General features: G+C 44.0%; 1 long non-coding RNA gene across 3 annotated transcripts in view; it reads right to left on the bottom strand.

Annotated features, from left to right (window-relative positions):
* Window positions 1–5835: 5835 nt before the first annotated feature.
* The window catches only part of LOC148050479 (uncharacterized), a 32566-nt gene continuing 22355 nt past the window's right edge, over window positions 5836–16046 (bottom strand). Inside the window, exons 4-5 of one of the 3 annotated variants that reach the window (XR_015701065.1) lie at window positions 15388–15587; window positions 5836–7095 (exon numbers count right to left, since the gene is read on the bottom strand). This is a non-coding gene — a long non-coding RNA (uncharacterized LOC148050479). The remainder of the gene's footprint in view (window positions 7096–15387; window positions 15588–16046) is intronic. The other 2 variants (XR_015701063.1, XR_015701064.1) reach the window with 2 other exon arrangements.

Genomic DNA, 16046 nt, shown 5'->3' with positions numbered 1-16046 from the left:
CCGGGAAGTCAGGTTTGCCCTGTGGGGCGTGGCAGAGGGGAAAAGCCCGGTGTTCGGGGGAGGAAACTCCTCTCTTTTCCCGTGTGTCGTTAAAACAACAACCGCAACAGCAACAGCATCACTAACGCCGGCTGATAGCTCCGCGTTAACCTCGAGAGTGAGCTCTTTCCTCGGGGCAGCGCCGGAGCGGCAGCTTCCGTGTTGGGGGTGCTGGCGGCAGTAGGAAGGAGAAGCCTTGCGGGAGCAGCCCTGTCCGAGGGTGACCACTTACTGGAGTGGAAAAACGACTAGAGGAGAACAAAGGCAGGATGTTAAGACCCGCAGGGGTCTATCAGCCACGGGATGTGGGAGTTCGGTTACGGTTTTATGTGACTGATTATGTTGCACCACACTAGCACACTAACACACTGCCATTCCCAAACAAGACCTGTGACTTCAGGTTGGTTGGACGTTGATAGTGCCTGGATGTCTTTATCCCAACCCTGAGATTTGATCACCCTCCCACATCCACCAGACCCCCACTGCTCAGCCTCAGGAGTGCTGAGAAATGGCTCCAAGGCACTGTCATCCACCGCGTCACCTCTTGCTCAGCCCTTTGAAACCCTTCTGCCATTCCTCACAACAACCTGCTAAGAGCACAACACCCTCTCAGTCAGAGGCTGGGGTCATTTACTGTGAGAAGGGCTTTATTTCAAATGTTCAGGACATATTTGGAAGAGTAGATAGGGTTATCCTGCATGCAAGTATTCTCTCGTGAACCATTTTAGCTGTAATTTTCCATGCCAGGTGCGGGAGGAGACATATATAGGGGGAGAGAGAAAGAGGGAGAAGAAACCATTTCAACCCCAAGTCAAGCCTGTTGTTGCAGGGTAGAGAGAAGCATGGGTTGCCGGTGAGCAAGCTTTACTGACTGATAGATTGTGCCGTCCAGTCTCCGTCAGCTGGAATTGGGGGTTGACATTTTGTAATAGCAAGTGGGACTATTAAGGTAATATTAACTATTGACCTGTTCCTGTGTCTACAAATGCCTGACCAGGTTTGCCTGGATTATGAGCTGCTGACAAAAGAGCACTACTGTTCGTATGCTGTAAGCTGATGCACAGCAACTTCCGCCCTGCTCTGAAGAGGCATAAGATGACCTGGGTTGTGCGCATGAGTTAACTGCCCTCCTGACTCATCAGTGCTGACATATGGGGAGAAACCTTTACATCAACATGCTAGAAAGAAGCCCAGGTGTATAGGACAGCAGAAACACCCAGCGGTCAGTGCTCACCAGGAGAACCAACATTCCTGCCTCTCCCAGGTCTCTCCTGTTGGCAGGCAAGCCCTGTATGAAAATGAACTTCTCTGAGGCTCTGTCTACGTGATCTGTCCACCGTGTCCATTCATTTTTCAGCTCAAAAGTCTGTGTTATCATCAAAGAAGTCTAAATAATGCTGGCAGAAACCAGGATCCTATGTGAAATACCTTTACTGCTTCTGCTCTCTGCTGTCTGTTTTGTCAGTAAAATACATGAAAAGCTCAAATTGCACATATTTGTAGGACACACCAAAATCAAGACTGCCCTGTTTAGCCCTTTTCTGCATTATTTTTGATGTCAAGATAACATCGTGTGCTGTTTTCTACTTGAAATAGGGTCCAGGAGTGAGTTGTAGCTGCACAGTGAAGGAGATGCTGTCTCTGAGAGCTTTGTCACCTTGGGTGCAGACAACAGAAAGTATGTGTCAGGCAAGGCTACAGAAAGGGAAAAGGACAACTGCAGCAGGAGAGAACTGCTTTGCTGTTTGGACCAGAATAATCAGAGGAGTTTGTGTAAGTCACATCTGAGAGAAAAGTAATTTTTTTTTCCCCTCATGCTTCTCTATGTATTGCCTTTCTGTATATACCCTGTGAGGACTAGTCTGGGGCTGCACGGAGCTAAGAGCATGCAGAGCAGCTCTGTGCAACTTCATTCCTCTGCTCTGTACCATGTCTCCCATGAACAGGGGCACCACTTGTTACTGGCACCACACCAAGGACAGCGGTAGGATTAGTGTTGAAGGAGAATGGCCCCATCTGCCCTGCACCTCCTCATTCTTTCCTGGTGCTCCGCTTCTGCCTGATACATCTCCATTAGTCCCTTTCTCCCCAGTGTCACTCTCTCTTCCCTGTATCCCAGCACATCCTATACCCTCTTTTCATCCTGGCTTTTGTTTTCAGGAACTGGCAGCTTAAGCCAGACATCACAGGTGCTTCTCAGTTAAGCAGTTTCTTGTTTTGTAGGTACTTGTACTGAGGTACCTGTGGTCTCTGATGTGTGAGCATATGTGATATACACTGAACAGACCCAGCTACACAACTTGTACACTGAACAGTCCCTGCTATAAAAAAAACAAAAACAAAAACAAACCCCAAAAAACCAACCAACCAAACAAAAAAACACCCATGTTCGTTTTCTGTCAGGGAGGTAAATGCTGAGACAGTAGGTATGTGAAAGGTTTTCAGCAATGGGGTAGCTGAGGTCTCTGTACCTTGGTTGTAAAATGGGTGTGGAACAACTTAGTGTTGGGAGAGGATTCTGCATCCAAAGCAGCTTTCCAGTATTGAGCACTCATGGCAGGAATTACAGGATCATTCAGGTTGGAGGAGACCTCAGGAGGTCTCTAGTCCAACCTCCTGTTCAAAGCAGGGTCAGCAATGAAGTCAGACCAGTTTCTTTAGGGCTCAAAAACCTCCAACGATGGAGCCTGCACACCCTCTCTGGGCAACCCATTCTACTGCTGGACAGGTCCTAGGACAGATGCTGCAGTACAGCCTTCAGATAGAGTACAACTCATTAACCACAACCCTCCGACCCAATCCAACCAGTACTTTACCCATCCAGTTGGCTCCTGGTCCAGACCATAATGTCCTAACTTAGATACAAGAACACTGCGGAAGACAGTGTTGAAAATGTTGCTAAACTCACGGTAAATGACATTCACTGCTTTCCCCCCATCCACAGATCCCATTCTTTTATCAAAAAAAGGCAATCATCAGGCAGGTTCACCGGGTACGATTTATCCTCAGTGAACCCATGCTGATTATTCCCAGTTGCCTAGTTCTCCTTCATGTGTCCAGAAATATCATCCAAGAGAACTTGGTTCATGTTTTTTCCAGGGATTGAAGTGAGACTGAAAAACCTGCAGTTGCCTGGGCTGTCCTTTTGAATATAGGTGCAACATTTCTCCAGTTGGCAGGAGTATCCATGGCCTCCCAAAGATGATAAAAAGTGGTCTTGCTGCAGTATCAGCCAGCACTCTTGGCATCCTTGCACACAGTCCTCGTTCCATGGACTTCTTTGAGTCAAGTTTTCTTCAACAATCCCTGATTCACCTGCTAATGGTCATCCTTCCCCTCTGTGAATCCCAGGCCTTGAGGCCTGGGAGACCTTGCTGGTGAAGATTAAGGTAAAGAAGGCATTGAGTTCCTCAGGTTTGTCTGTGTCCACTCTCACTAAATCACCCAGCCCATTCAGTAACCATCTGCCATTTTCCTTGTTCAGCCTTTTACCACTAGTTTAGCAGTTGAAGCTCTTCTTGTTACCCTTGACATGCAAGTTGAAACTGCAGCTGAGCTTTGGCTTTCCTGACACCATCCCTACAGGCCTGGGCAATGTTTCTAAATTCCTCCTTTGCAGTCCATCCCTGCTTCCACCTGCTGTGTGCTCTTTTGCATTGGAGTTCTGCCATGATTCCCCACTTACCCAAGCTGGTCTGCTGATATGTCTCCTTTTTTCCTGAATACTGGGATGGCCTGTTCTTGCCTTTGATTGAACTTCAGAGACCTCATCACTGCTGGAGGCAGTGATAGAGTGAAAGGCTCCTTCTTCCCCTGCTGTGCACTGAAAGAGGCAGGGAACAATGTGTCCTGAGCTGCAGAACTAAGAAGCCAGATAGCTTAGGGGTGCACCTTTGGATTGACTAGCACTGATTAAGTTGCAACCTTTCATCATGGTTGGGGCATTAGTAATAGCCCCCTGCTGCATGGATTAGCTGCTTGCTGCTGACACTGCAGTTTTTTTATGCTGGGGTGCTAATAGGTCCTTCTCTCTCTTCAGCCATAGATTTTCATGGAACTGTAGGAACTTTGCTGGTTTTGAGAAGGCTGTCCCTCTGTCAAGTTCCATTAAAACTCGCTAATGTTAAAAAAAAAAAAGGGGGGGGGGGGGAAGAAAATAGGCAGATGTACTAGTTTTGTGCATTCCTTACTCTCTAAGAAGCCCAGGTTAAAACAGTACCTGAAAGTGTAATTAAAGACCATGCAGGCTCATCAGGTGCAGAGCGTGTGTATGGGGGTGGAGGTGGAATTAGGATTGCTCAAACCATTTTTATTCTGGTGTTTCTTAATGTTTTAATGTTTAAATTAGCAAGCCGTGATTAATTTTAGTTCCATAGACATATTAGTGAAAAGTGCTGTTGTTACAGAAATGGATCCACCATCCACTGCTGTTCTGTCTCTTGGCCTGATACTAGAAGCATGAGGAGACTTCCCCATGGAATCCTGGCTTTTGGTTAATCTGGACCTTTTAATGCTAATTAAAGTGTGTATTTGTATGGTTTGTGGCAGAAAGGGCTCTGAAGACTCATTCTGTATACCTGGAGGCCAGTGTGCTGTTTATTTCCACAGTGCACACTGAAAGGTGAATTCAAACAAACCAGTAAAATCTTCATTTCCAAGACTGTCATGATGCAAGTCTACGACCCTTCATGGAGCAGAAGATCATACATTAAAAAAAAAAGAAAAAAGAAAAAAAAAAGAGAGCAACTGTTAAGTGCACAGAGCAAACGAGCGCAAAGGAACTCTCAGACTGCAACAGACTATGGTATATGCAAGTTCTGTGTTACTGGCAGGTATGGAGAAGAAACAGGAATGCAGAAGTCACTGCACTGGCATGTTTGCAGACTGCTGAACAAGACACTTTTCTCCACACATAAAGATTAGTTACTTGCTTGGCCAAACAGAGAAAAACAGGCCAGTCAAATAAGAAAAATGTCTTAGGAGACAGCAAAATGCACGTCCAACACTCTGGGTAGCAAACCAGTTGTCTGGGGGCTGAATCTCTTCACAGCGAGGCAGTTCCTGGGAATGGTTCCTCTTGTTGCCACCTCTGGCAGTCGTGAGCCTTGAAAACCAACATGTCCCCTCAGAGAACTGCAAGCAGCTGACAGAAGCGCAGGGAGCTAACAGTCACCTCTGCCACTCTAAACACCAGTGAAAGACTAGTCCATTATGCAGTCTTATCTCTGAATATTTTTCTACAGAATACAGTTTTAAAGACTTGTCTACACTTTGGCTCACTCCTCCTTGTGAGGATGTTCCTTTTCCCATGGCAAAGTACAGGTTTGTCTCTGTAGGTGTAACCATTCCTGCAAATGGGTGGACACAACCCAACAATGTGACTTTTCTGGCTAAAATAAATTACATGTGCCTTAGGAAGTTCTGCTTGTGGACTTTATGAACGTGAAGTAAAACACACTCCTGATTGCTGTATCTGTGCTGCCAATCTTTTCTGAAGCCTAAGATAACTCAATGAAAGACTTAAAACATTACCTGATATTTTAAAGTGTTTTCTTATTTTGGTATTTAGTCATCCTTGAGCCAGGTTTTTTCCATTCATGTCTATACCAAACTTACCCACTCACATAAGACAAGCGAGCAGAACTATCGACATGTCTACATAAAAATCAATCATTTGTGCACTGACAGCACCACTAGTGCCTTGTAGGATGAATCTTTCAAGGAGAGAAATCGAAATCATATTTTATTTATTTATTTTATTTAATTTTATTTTCCCCAGGGAAAACATAATCCATTTCATGGCTTTGCAAAGATGAGTAGCTGAAGCTATTTTGGAATCGTTGTATCTGACCATATTTCATGCTCCATTTAAAGTGAGTGAGTGCAAAATTCAAGCAAAGTAGGTGTCCAGTTTACATCTTGAAGCGAAAGGAAATTTTAACAATTAGCTTTCCTGGTGCAGCAGTGTCTTTGTTCTTAGTTGTTCAATACTTCTTCTCCAGCACAAGCGTGGCTCACTGGCTTAGCAGCATCACCTGCGCATTGGGTGGCTGGTCCTTGTCCCCCTGAGCACAGGGAAGGCCGGTTTCCGCCCCCCCCCCCCCCGCCCATGATGAGTTGCACCCACCCCTGCCCCACCGCAGCAGCTGTGCCATGCCGTGTGTGCCGCACTATGCGTGCTAGAGCAGCAGCAACCCACTAAGACGCTTTAGCTGGCAAGAAGGCATGAGATGGTATGACCTAGACAGCAACAGGCGCTGGTGCAGTACGCCTCTTCCCTGCCACACAGTCAATTTTGCTCTGTACCATGGATCTCTGTTGTTAGGTCATTCTAACCACAAAGCTCTTCTAGCCTCCTCCTTCCCAATTTTTTTCTTTTTTTTTTCCTATTGTAAGCTTTTTAAAACATTTTCCTCTTAAACATTAGCAGTCAGGCCTCTAGCATTACCATATTTTCACAATTCTTGCTCACTCTTCCTTGCTATGCTAGTGCACAGCCACATCTAACTAGTACAACACTGAGTCATCTTTGATTGATCCCCAGTACAATGGTGGTGTCCTGTTCCAAAGACATCAGAGATGTCCTTAACACACAAGTAGCTGCTGCTGTATTGCAGGCACAGTGCTAATGAGACAAGCAAAGACAGTCTTTTTCTCAGAAACACTCCCAGATTTATCCTTTGTTCTCTGCACAAAGGCATGTGTTATATGGGAGCTAAAGAATGGAGTAAGGATCCAAATACTGTAAACAAGATCAGATGCCTGATGGTCCCAGAAAGCAACTGCTGTAAGTCCAGGTACACTGCAGCCAAGATTAAGATGAGAAGAGATGCTCAGTGCTGGAAGTGAGCTATCCAGGTAGAGGACACAAGGGACTTTGTTAAATGTGCTTTGCAGGGATGCTGTGCAAGGGCCATATGATTATAATTATCACGTATCGCAACACATCATTGTTCATATTCCCAGAAAGCAGTGATGCCTGTGGACAGTGGCTCCCTGTTGTGCCTTTCTCTTTCTTTCTCTGTCTTCCCACTTCGTCTTTCCTTTTCCTTCTTTCTGCAAGACAAAAAAAAGGTTGGATGATTTATCCATGCCTCTCCTGCTCTCCTGTTTGGTCATCTTAGTTGAATTTCTGGTGTTGGGAAGACTTGTTTTGTGGTGATTGCAATTTCTCTTCAGTGCAATTTGTGATTGGATGCATACTCTGTTTCATACTCTTTCAGCTGGACATTTACTTAGAATGGAATTCCCTTCCCAAACGTTATTTAAAACACCAAAGAGAATGTCACCATTTGTGATTGCTAATAACTACAGAGAAGTTCTCAAAACCTTTTAAAACCTTTCTTTTTTTTTTTTTTTTGCCTTTCTGTAGTCAGATGCACTGATGTATTCCTTCTGCTTTATACCACTTCGCAGATGTAGAAAGCAGCTACAATATATAGGCTGGGTGAGGAGTATATAGGCTGACAGAGGATTTTAGACAAGTCCGTGCAAAAGACGATAAGCACAATTCCCTCTCTTCTGTTTTGCCTCTATCTCTGCATGCCAGAAATACCCAGCATGGGACTTCTTAATCCCTCTGCAGGAGGACACGCAGTATGTTCACACACCCACACCCTGCAACACATGGAGGCATGCATGTTTACTTTACTCCTGGCCTTCTGCTGTCAGTTTGTGTAATTGCAAAAGAGCAACTCAATATTTTTATTACATAGTGGCTGCAGGAGTGGCATGTGAAAACTTCAGAGAAGTCCAGAAGTAATTATCCTGTTTAAGAGTAGTCTCAGTCCTTCTTTTCATTCTGAAATAGCTGTTGACCAGAAATGACCAGTAATCATAAAAGGAACCAACTGGGCCCTAAACCAGCCCAGAAGGATAAGAAATGGTGCAATGACTATATTTGTTGTGCACATATTCAATGCTACTGAAAATGAGAGCTAGCAAGTATTTGGGAAAGAAGCACCGTTTCCCTAATGCCGCACTAGAAGACCCTAAAAAATGTGTGATCTAAATGGGTAACTCTTGAGTGGCCATTTACTGATACTCTACCAGAGTGCACCACTGGTACCAGTGCTGTGCAGAGAGGGGGCCAAATAGGACACTTGGGACACAAATCTACTACTTAAGGCACTATGTTTCAGAATGAAATTGAACACAGTTAATATTATTTCCCCACAGAATTATAAGAAAAATTTTTACAGAGGAAATACAGGAAGGTCTTTGGGGAAAAGCTGCACTTCATTTTACAAACTTTGCACACTCTTGCTGTATTAAAATTTCCTATTCTGGATTTAGTATTTCCTTAACGAAAAGTTATTCAGAGGAAACAGTCATTCAGGGTTCTCCTCCTGTTGTTCCCTGTCCCCCCTCCGCCCCCGTTTGTTTTTAATACTACAACAACTTCTTTCTCCCCCCCTCCCCCCTTTTTAATTCCCATGAGGCACATGTATTTTTCAGTGCTTACTGTAAGGCACAAGGAGCTACAGTTCTGTTTAGCTTGAAACTCCATGCTTTGTCTTTCAGACTATGGGCTGTCCTTTCATCAAGTGTTTTGGTTTGGTTTATTTTTTTTATCATGTGAGGTTTTACTGCAGATTACACTCTGCTTATGTTTTTTCTTTTCATTGCTAAAGGAGTGGTTTCTTCAGCATTTTAATATTCTTGCATGAAGGGCTGTCCTGAGCCTTTTTAGAACAGTTTGCTTTGGAAAAGGGGGTTATGCAGTCATGCTGTCTGCATGCATCCGTTTTCTTAGTCCCTCTCTGACAAATTTCCTACCTCCTGACCAGCTTCAGTCATGCTAGATGGAAGGGTGGAAATCCCAATGACTTTGATGTCTTATAAATTGTGTAAAACTTGGCATCTAGGAAGACAGACCACCGGTACTGTGTGTAAGGGAAGGCAGGGGGAGGTCAGGTATCCTGTCTTCTGGCCAACTCCCCAAAATCTCAGAAGCAAGGGTAGCTGGGCAGTTAGCACCCTGACTGCTGTTCCAAGCCAGCCACAGCACACATTGCCTCTTGACCCCCTGTCCACTCAATCAAAAAAAGCTCACAGTCATGGGAGGCACTCTATGTGTTAGAGGGAGACCAAAAGAAGAGATTAATGTAGCAGAGTGGATATTGGACAGAAATCCATGGAAAATACAGTGTCTGTAGAATGAGCAATTTGTTTGGATTTTTATTACACCAGTAAAAAGCAGTTGGTTAAGAAACATGCCTATTTTCTTGGTGCCTTTTTCAATCTTAATGATTCTTGCTTCACAAGATCACAGAGTTGCTAAGAAAATGTGTGGGATATAGGTTAGGTCATACTTTAAATCTATTAGACTAGGATCGTATTTCACAAAGTACCTTTTCTGTATTCTCATGCTGAACTTCACAGTTGCTTCCCACCTTGAGCAAATACCCAGTTCTTGCTTCAATGCATAATTAACAGATCTGAAGGCAGAATTATTTTATAGAGATCCCAATTGTTATAATTTAAAATTCTCTTTATGACCCGGCAGAATCAGTGAAGTTTCTCTTGATGCTGTAGAGCTAAACTCACATCAGAAATTAACCACCCAGAGCTGATTCGTTTTCTATTCCATGCTGTCACACATGCTAATATAGCTGAAAATGCAATTACACCATTTAAATGTTCTTAATAGCACACATTTTTAAAATCAGAATTGTTACAGATAATTTTAAATACTTTTACGGAGTAATTAGCATCTGTATAAATGATGGGTTTTTTACATCCTGTGGCTTCAGACTGGAAGCTGGAATAATCCTTTGACTTAGAAAACCTGATAGACTGCATAGACTGCAAAACTTCTAAGTGACAGACCTGAACACATTTTTTATTCCAGCAGAAACGTCATTCAGATTTAAGTGTCATTATGGCCTTTACATGCGCTCAGGACATACATTATAGTGTGTCCTGGTTTCAGCTGGGATAGCGTTGATTTCTCTTCCTAGTAGCTGGTATAGTGCTGTGTTTTGGATTTAGTATGAGAATAATGTTGATAACACACTGATGTTTTAGTTGTTGCTAAGTAGTGCTTACACTAGTCAAGGACTTCTCAGCTTCCTGTGCTCTGCCTGGTGCACAAGCTGGGAGGGGGTACAGCCAGGACAGCTGACCCAGACTGGCCAAAGGGCTATTCCATACCATATAATGTCATGCTCAGTATATAAACTGGGGAGAGCTGGCCGGGGGGCAGCGATTGCTGCTCGGGGACATGCTGGGCATCAGTCGGCAGGAGGTGAGCCAATTGTATAATGTATAACTTGCTTTGTATAGTATTATTATATTATTACTATTACTACTCTTTCATTTTACTTCAATTATTAAACTGTTCTTATCTCAACCCACAAGTTTTCTGACTTTCACCCTTCCAATTCTCTCCCCCATCCCACTGGGGTGGGGGGAGTGAGCGAGTGGCTGTGTGATGCTTAGTTGCTGGCTGGGGTTAAACCACGACAGTCCTTTTTGGTGCCCAACGTGATGCACGAAGGGTGTGAGATAATAACACATTAACCAGAGTGTATTAAGGAATTTGTATCTGTTAACAGTTGCTGGTCATAATATTGATTCATCTGTTCTCGGTATTAAGTCTACCTGATTTGCACCATGCTCTTGTTTTTGCAGTACGTGTTAAAGACTGGTGCACAAGTGCAGAATCCTGAAAAACTAGTAAATTATTTGGAAAAAGAACGTTGTCACCCTGGCAACTCCAGAGAGACACAAATCAGTGCAACGTGCTGGGGCCTGGCCCATGCCTACCGAGTCCTATTCAACACTATCCAGAACCCACAAGGGGAAGAGAAGGTCTCTGGATCTGATGACAAAATGACAGACGCTGTGGCCGTGCCAGCCCCTCCACCAGCCCATTCAATATGAACTGAAGTCAAAGGCAGCCAAGTGGTATGCCACCACTGACATGGCTAATGCGTTTTTCTCAATCCCTTTGGCGGCAGAGTACAGGCCACAGTTTGCTTTCACTTGGAGGGGCGTTCAGTACACCTGGAATCGACTGCTGCAGGGGTGGAAACACAGCCCCACCATTTGCCATGGACTGATCCAGACTGCATTGGAACAGGGTGGGGCTCCGGAACACCTGCAATACATTGATGACATCATCTGTGGGGCAACACAGCAGCAGCAGTTTTTGAGAAAGGGAAGCAAATAGTCCAAATCCTTCTGGAAGCTGGCTTTGCCGTAAAACAAAGTAAGGTCAAGGGACCTGCACAGGACATCCAGTTTTTAGGAATAAAATGGCAGGATGGACGTCATCGGATCCCAATGGATGTAATCAACAAAATCACAGCCATGTCTCCACCAACCAGCAAAAAGGAAACACAAGCTTTCTTGGGTGTTGTGGGTTTTTGGAGAATGCATATTCCAAATTACAGTCTGATCGTAAGTCCTCTCTATCAAGTGACCTGGAAGAAGAATGATTTCAAATGGGGCCCTGAGCAACAACAAGCCTTTGAACAAATTAAGCAGGAGATAGTTCATGCAGTCTGTATCTCTCTCTCTCTCTCTCTCTCTCTCTCTCTCTCTCTCTCTCTCTCTCTCTCTCTCTCTCTCTCTCTCTCTCTCTCTCTCTCTCTCTCTGTATCTATCTATCTCAAAAGACTGGGAAAGTGGTGGTGATTAATTGGAATGTATTGGAAAGTGTAAGACCTGGGCATGACATATATGGTATGGAATAAGGGGTGGATATAGCACCATTTCAAGTGACAGCATATTAACTAATCAGGGAAATAAAAGACTAGGTAGAATAATCTCACTGAAGAGCAAATGTGCTAGATAATGTTCAATGTTTAAACTAGAGTAACTATTTTGAAGTTAATAGTGAACAAACCATGAATGGAGATACCTATTATGACAAAACCCACCGATAGGGGAAGGCAGATAAAATACAACAGCATGGACTGCCCCTTGCTGAGAACGTGCATGTGACATGAACAACAAGCACTGCTCAAACCAAAGATTCTCATGCTGTGTGATGCTGGCTATGCTCCGCCTTTCTTCTGGATGCTTCCTCCTGCTGTGGATTGTTCTGGATCCCAGGGTCAAATGCACTAATGGCTTGCCTTGGAAATGTGGTTCAACAGCTGCAGAATAAGACTCAGTCACATACTGGCAGTAAATTCCCTATTGACCTGTAGCTCTAAGGCACATCAGAAATACCACAGTTTAACTAATCTCACTAATAACAAGGGAAATATATACCTCGCACACTGGAGGGAAACTGCTAGGCTAAAACTAATTTGCATGAAATTGTAGGAGTTTTTCCATAGCATCAGTGTGAAAAGAAACACTATTTTAGCATGTTTGTCATATGCTGCTGATGCTAAATGTCTGGAAAAAATATTTGGTGGGATCTGCCCAGTTATCAAGATGAAAATACCTGATGCGGGTGCATTGGTTTTAACTAAGCCATAGAGGGTTCTGATGGGAAGTTGCCTCCCTCTTTGCTGGAGTATTTTCCATCTATACATGCAGACACTGGGAACTAAGGTCTCTAGCCTCCTGCAGGGTTACTGGTTCAGAAATGGGGAGAAAAGCTTCCCAAATCTGCTGCTGCATCCCCTGTGCAGAGCATGCTGAAAGGTTTGGCTTGTATTTAAAACGAGGAGCAAAAGCACATTTCAAAATAATGAATCCTTTTGTACAGCAATGTACCTACCTCCATCAAATCCTCCTAAAAAGGCTTCTAACAGGATAATTTACAGGCCTGGCAGCCGAGTGAGCAAGAACCATAAGTGGAAAAATGCCTATTGTAAAACTCTGCTCTGTCCTGAGCAAATTGGGAAAAGAGTAACTTTCAGACAATAGCACATCTGGTATGACAACATGGTTCATAAAATCCTTTTTCAGACAATGCAGTAAAACATGAACAGGCTTTTGACCTAGTGATCAGCCGTACATTTGCCTGACCTAAACACTCACTAATCAAGAAAAGCTAATCCCTACTCTGCCGCGTTTTCGCCAATGCTACCCAGATGGTAAATCACTCATCTAAGAGAAATAAAATGTGAATTTTATCATTGCCACCTTGTCTCCAAGGTTTTAGGATTCCCTCATTTGATTTCCACATTCTTTCCAGAAGACTGGAATTTTACTTCTGCATTTTCAAGAGGTCTTTTTAGTGAAAATCTGACATTCACATACAGTCATTCAATGCCATGAGAACTGGATCTCATTGCAGAGAGACCTGGACTGGAATAGGGTATGGAAACCACGATCCCCGTTCACAGCAGAATCTGCATTGTTCAATATGTTTTCTGTTGTAGGTCTTTTACCTAGACTCATGCATAGCATAAAACTTGACAATGTATTGTTGCCCACATCTTCAAATCAGTCTGTGTTCAGGAATTTCATCTCTTGCTTCTATTTAATCTGACTCAGCAGCTGAATTATGTTTGTTCAATTTATGTCCAGCAAGAATGACTTGTTAGGCTAATATTTTTTTTAAGCGTCTTTTTGAACAGGGTTTGCATAGAGGGCAGAATGACAACAAGATCTTTTTTGTTGCAAGAACATTGAAGAACATAATGAATTACATCAGCCATGTTCAGGTCATTTCTGCATATAACCTGTAAAATTGTTCTTTAAAATAACTTCAGAGCAGGAATGTATTTGTTTACATTAACAATGTCCTAAAGGGTATGGAAAATGAACTGAGACTCATGTCAGCTCCTTCTGCGCCAAACTGAATGTTCTGCCTCTGATCTGCAGCCTGTTTTTCCTGCTGGTAGTTCGCTGTGGGTGGGTACAGGAGGATGTTCGGAGTGTGGAAATGTTATTACGAAGGCAAGTCAGGGCTCCCAAAGTCAGGGCTCCCAAAGCCCGTGGTGTTTGGGAGGGTTTCTCATGTTTATCACACTGGCTGCACTCGTGCCTCCTGTCAATAGTCCTGCCAGGACAGTGCAGCTCTGGGCCTTGCATCATGCTGCCTGTGAGCCTGTAGACTTTTATTTTCCCTGCCTCACCAACATGTCCCAGGTACTGACCATAGATAGCTATTTCATTAAGGCCAGCTGAAGACTTAATCCGTACAAAGGGCTTCCTCCCATATGCAGTGACAGCAAGCAACAAGTTCCTCAAGAACTGCTTCTTCAGCACCAAGCATAATTTCTCTTCTTCTGTAACAATGTAAAGCTACCCTCATCACCAGCACAGGCCTCCAGAGAAGCAGCCTGCGGCACCTCAAAGACACTTCCACCCCATCTCAGGTGGGAGCCTGTGTTTTCTGGGATTCTAAGCTTTGGGATCTCCTTGATCCCCCAAGCTAGGCCAGGGAATACATGGGGATTCAGCTTTGGTGGCGCAGTTCTGCTCTACAGCGCTGCACACCATGCTGAGGTGAGCACCTCGCCATTTTCATACCCTCTTCAGCTTTCTTCTCCGTGCCAGCTCCTACCAAGTGGCTTCAGCCTCGCAGGAAATGTGTCTTCTTCCCCTCAGCCTGCCATTGTGGCTGGTAAGGCTCTTGCTGGGCTCTGGTATAGAGCAGGGGCTCTACAGTAAGTAGAGTAAGGACTAAGGAGCTGAGACCTGACCTGGGGTTTGACTAGGGCCCTGCCCTGTGCAGGGAGGAGGGCTGTCTCAGGGTGGCTGCTGACAGTGTCTCCTGATCACCATGGTGGGGATCACAGAATTACAGAACCACAGGGCTGAGGTTGGCAGGGACCTCTGGAGGCCATCTGGTCCGACCCCCCTGCTCCAGCAGGGCCATCACTGCCCAGGTGAGATGTGAGAGTGAGCTGGAAGTAATTGCTGCAATTGTTTATATTAGACAGGGTCTGCAAACTCTCTGAATTAAAGGCAGGTAGTGGCTCCCAGACCAGTGTTAAACACCTTGCAAACAGTAATTATATGTGGTTTCTCACTTCCCCATGATATGGGAACTGAAACTGTAGGTTTGTAACAATGAGCTCTTGCTACTCAAAGGAAAGGACTGGTTTTGTTTTCTCCTCCACTAGGGTTGTTTAAAGTACCTCCTATCTAAAATGATTACACTAGGGCTGCGTTTGAACCACGGAGTTTACTCTGCTAAACCAGTTGATTTTAGTTTTTCAAATTTAGATCTTACTTAAGCTACTTAGAATGCAATTGTAACTGATCATCTTTGAAGTCAAGCTCCAAATCCAATAGCTTATTTACAGAATCTAAAATAATTTCTAGACATTTTTACGTCTAAAATTTAATCTGTGTTTTTGAGAGAGAAGTTTTAAAGTCAGTTTTAGATAAATTCTTTAGTCCTGAAAATAATTTGTTTGAATGGAAATGGATAGCTTTTAGATCATTGTATGAAGACAAGTATCTGGGTAGTTTCTGAGACATACTTACAAAAAGTTGAAGTAAAAAAGACTTCTAGCAATGTTTAAGAATTAGTATGGTGTGTGTAGATGTCCCAAGGTGGCAGTGTTAGGCAGGCTTTCCGTTGTTTTCTGTTTGGCAAGAAAACCCTCTGTCCCGGCCAGACAGGCAGTGGAACAGGTTTCATTTTATTATGCAAGACTCGGGATCACTGTTTCACACAGCAGCATCTGCCAGTAATGAAAACCAAAATGAATAAGTGCAATTATTTAGGGGGTCTCATGGCACAAAATAGATGACAAGCTTAAAACTGTCACTTTTTTCCTCTTATAAAGCCAAAGTAAACCAGACTGAACTTTAGATACAAGACAGTTGAAAGGAACACATCTACTCCAGCATTCCTTGAGGACAGTTTTAAATGGCGTTCTCCTGTAGGGCTGGCGCAGTGTTAAGGAACTATTCTACACACCTTATTCTGTGTCATTCACACTTTGCTGTTTCCTCCTGGAAAAATCAATATCTTGTGTGCACCAACTTCTGACCCAAGAATTCCCCTCCCAAACCCAGGGAAGAATCAAGGCCACTGCTTTCTATTGCCCCAATAGACTCAGCTGCCTAAACTTGCTTCTGTGCCACCTGATCCTAGGGATCTTTCCCCTTGCATCAGCACCACTGAGCCTGACTACATC

Source organism: Nipponia nippon, unplaced genomic scaffold (assembly GCF_047370975.1).
Source record: "Nipponia nippon isolate SJK-2023a ecotype South Korea unplaced genomic scaffold, ASM4737097v1 scaffold_8, whole genome shotgun sequence".
NCBI lineage: Eukaryota > Metazoa > Chordata > Aves > Pelecaniformes > Threskiornithidae > Nipponia > Nipponia nippon.
The sequence above is the reverse complement of the archived record's forward strand: the minus strand, read 5'-3'. Positions and strand labels throughout refer to the sequence as shown.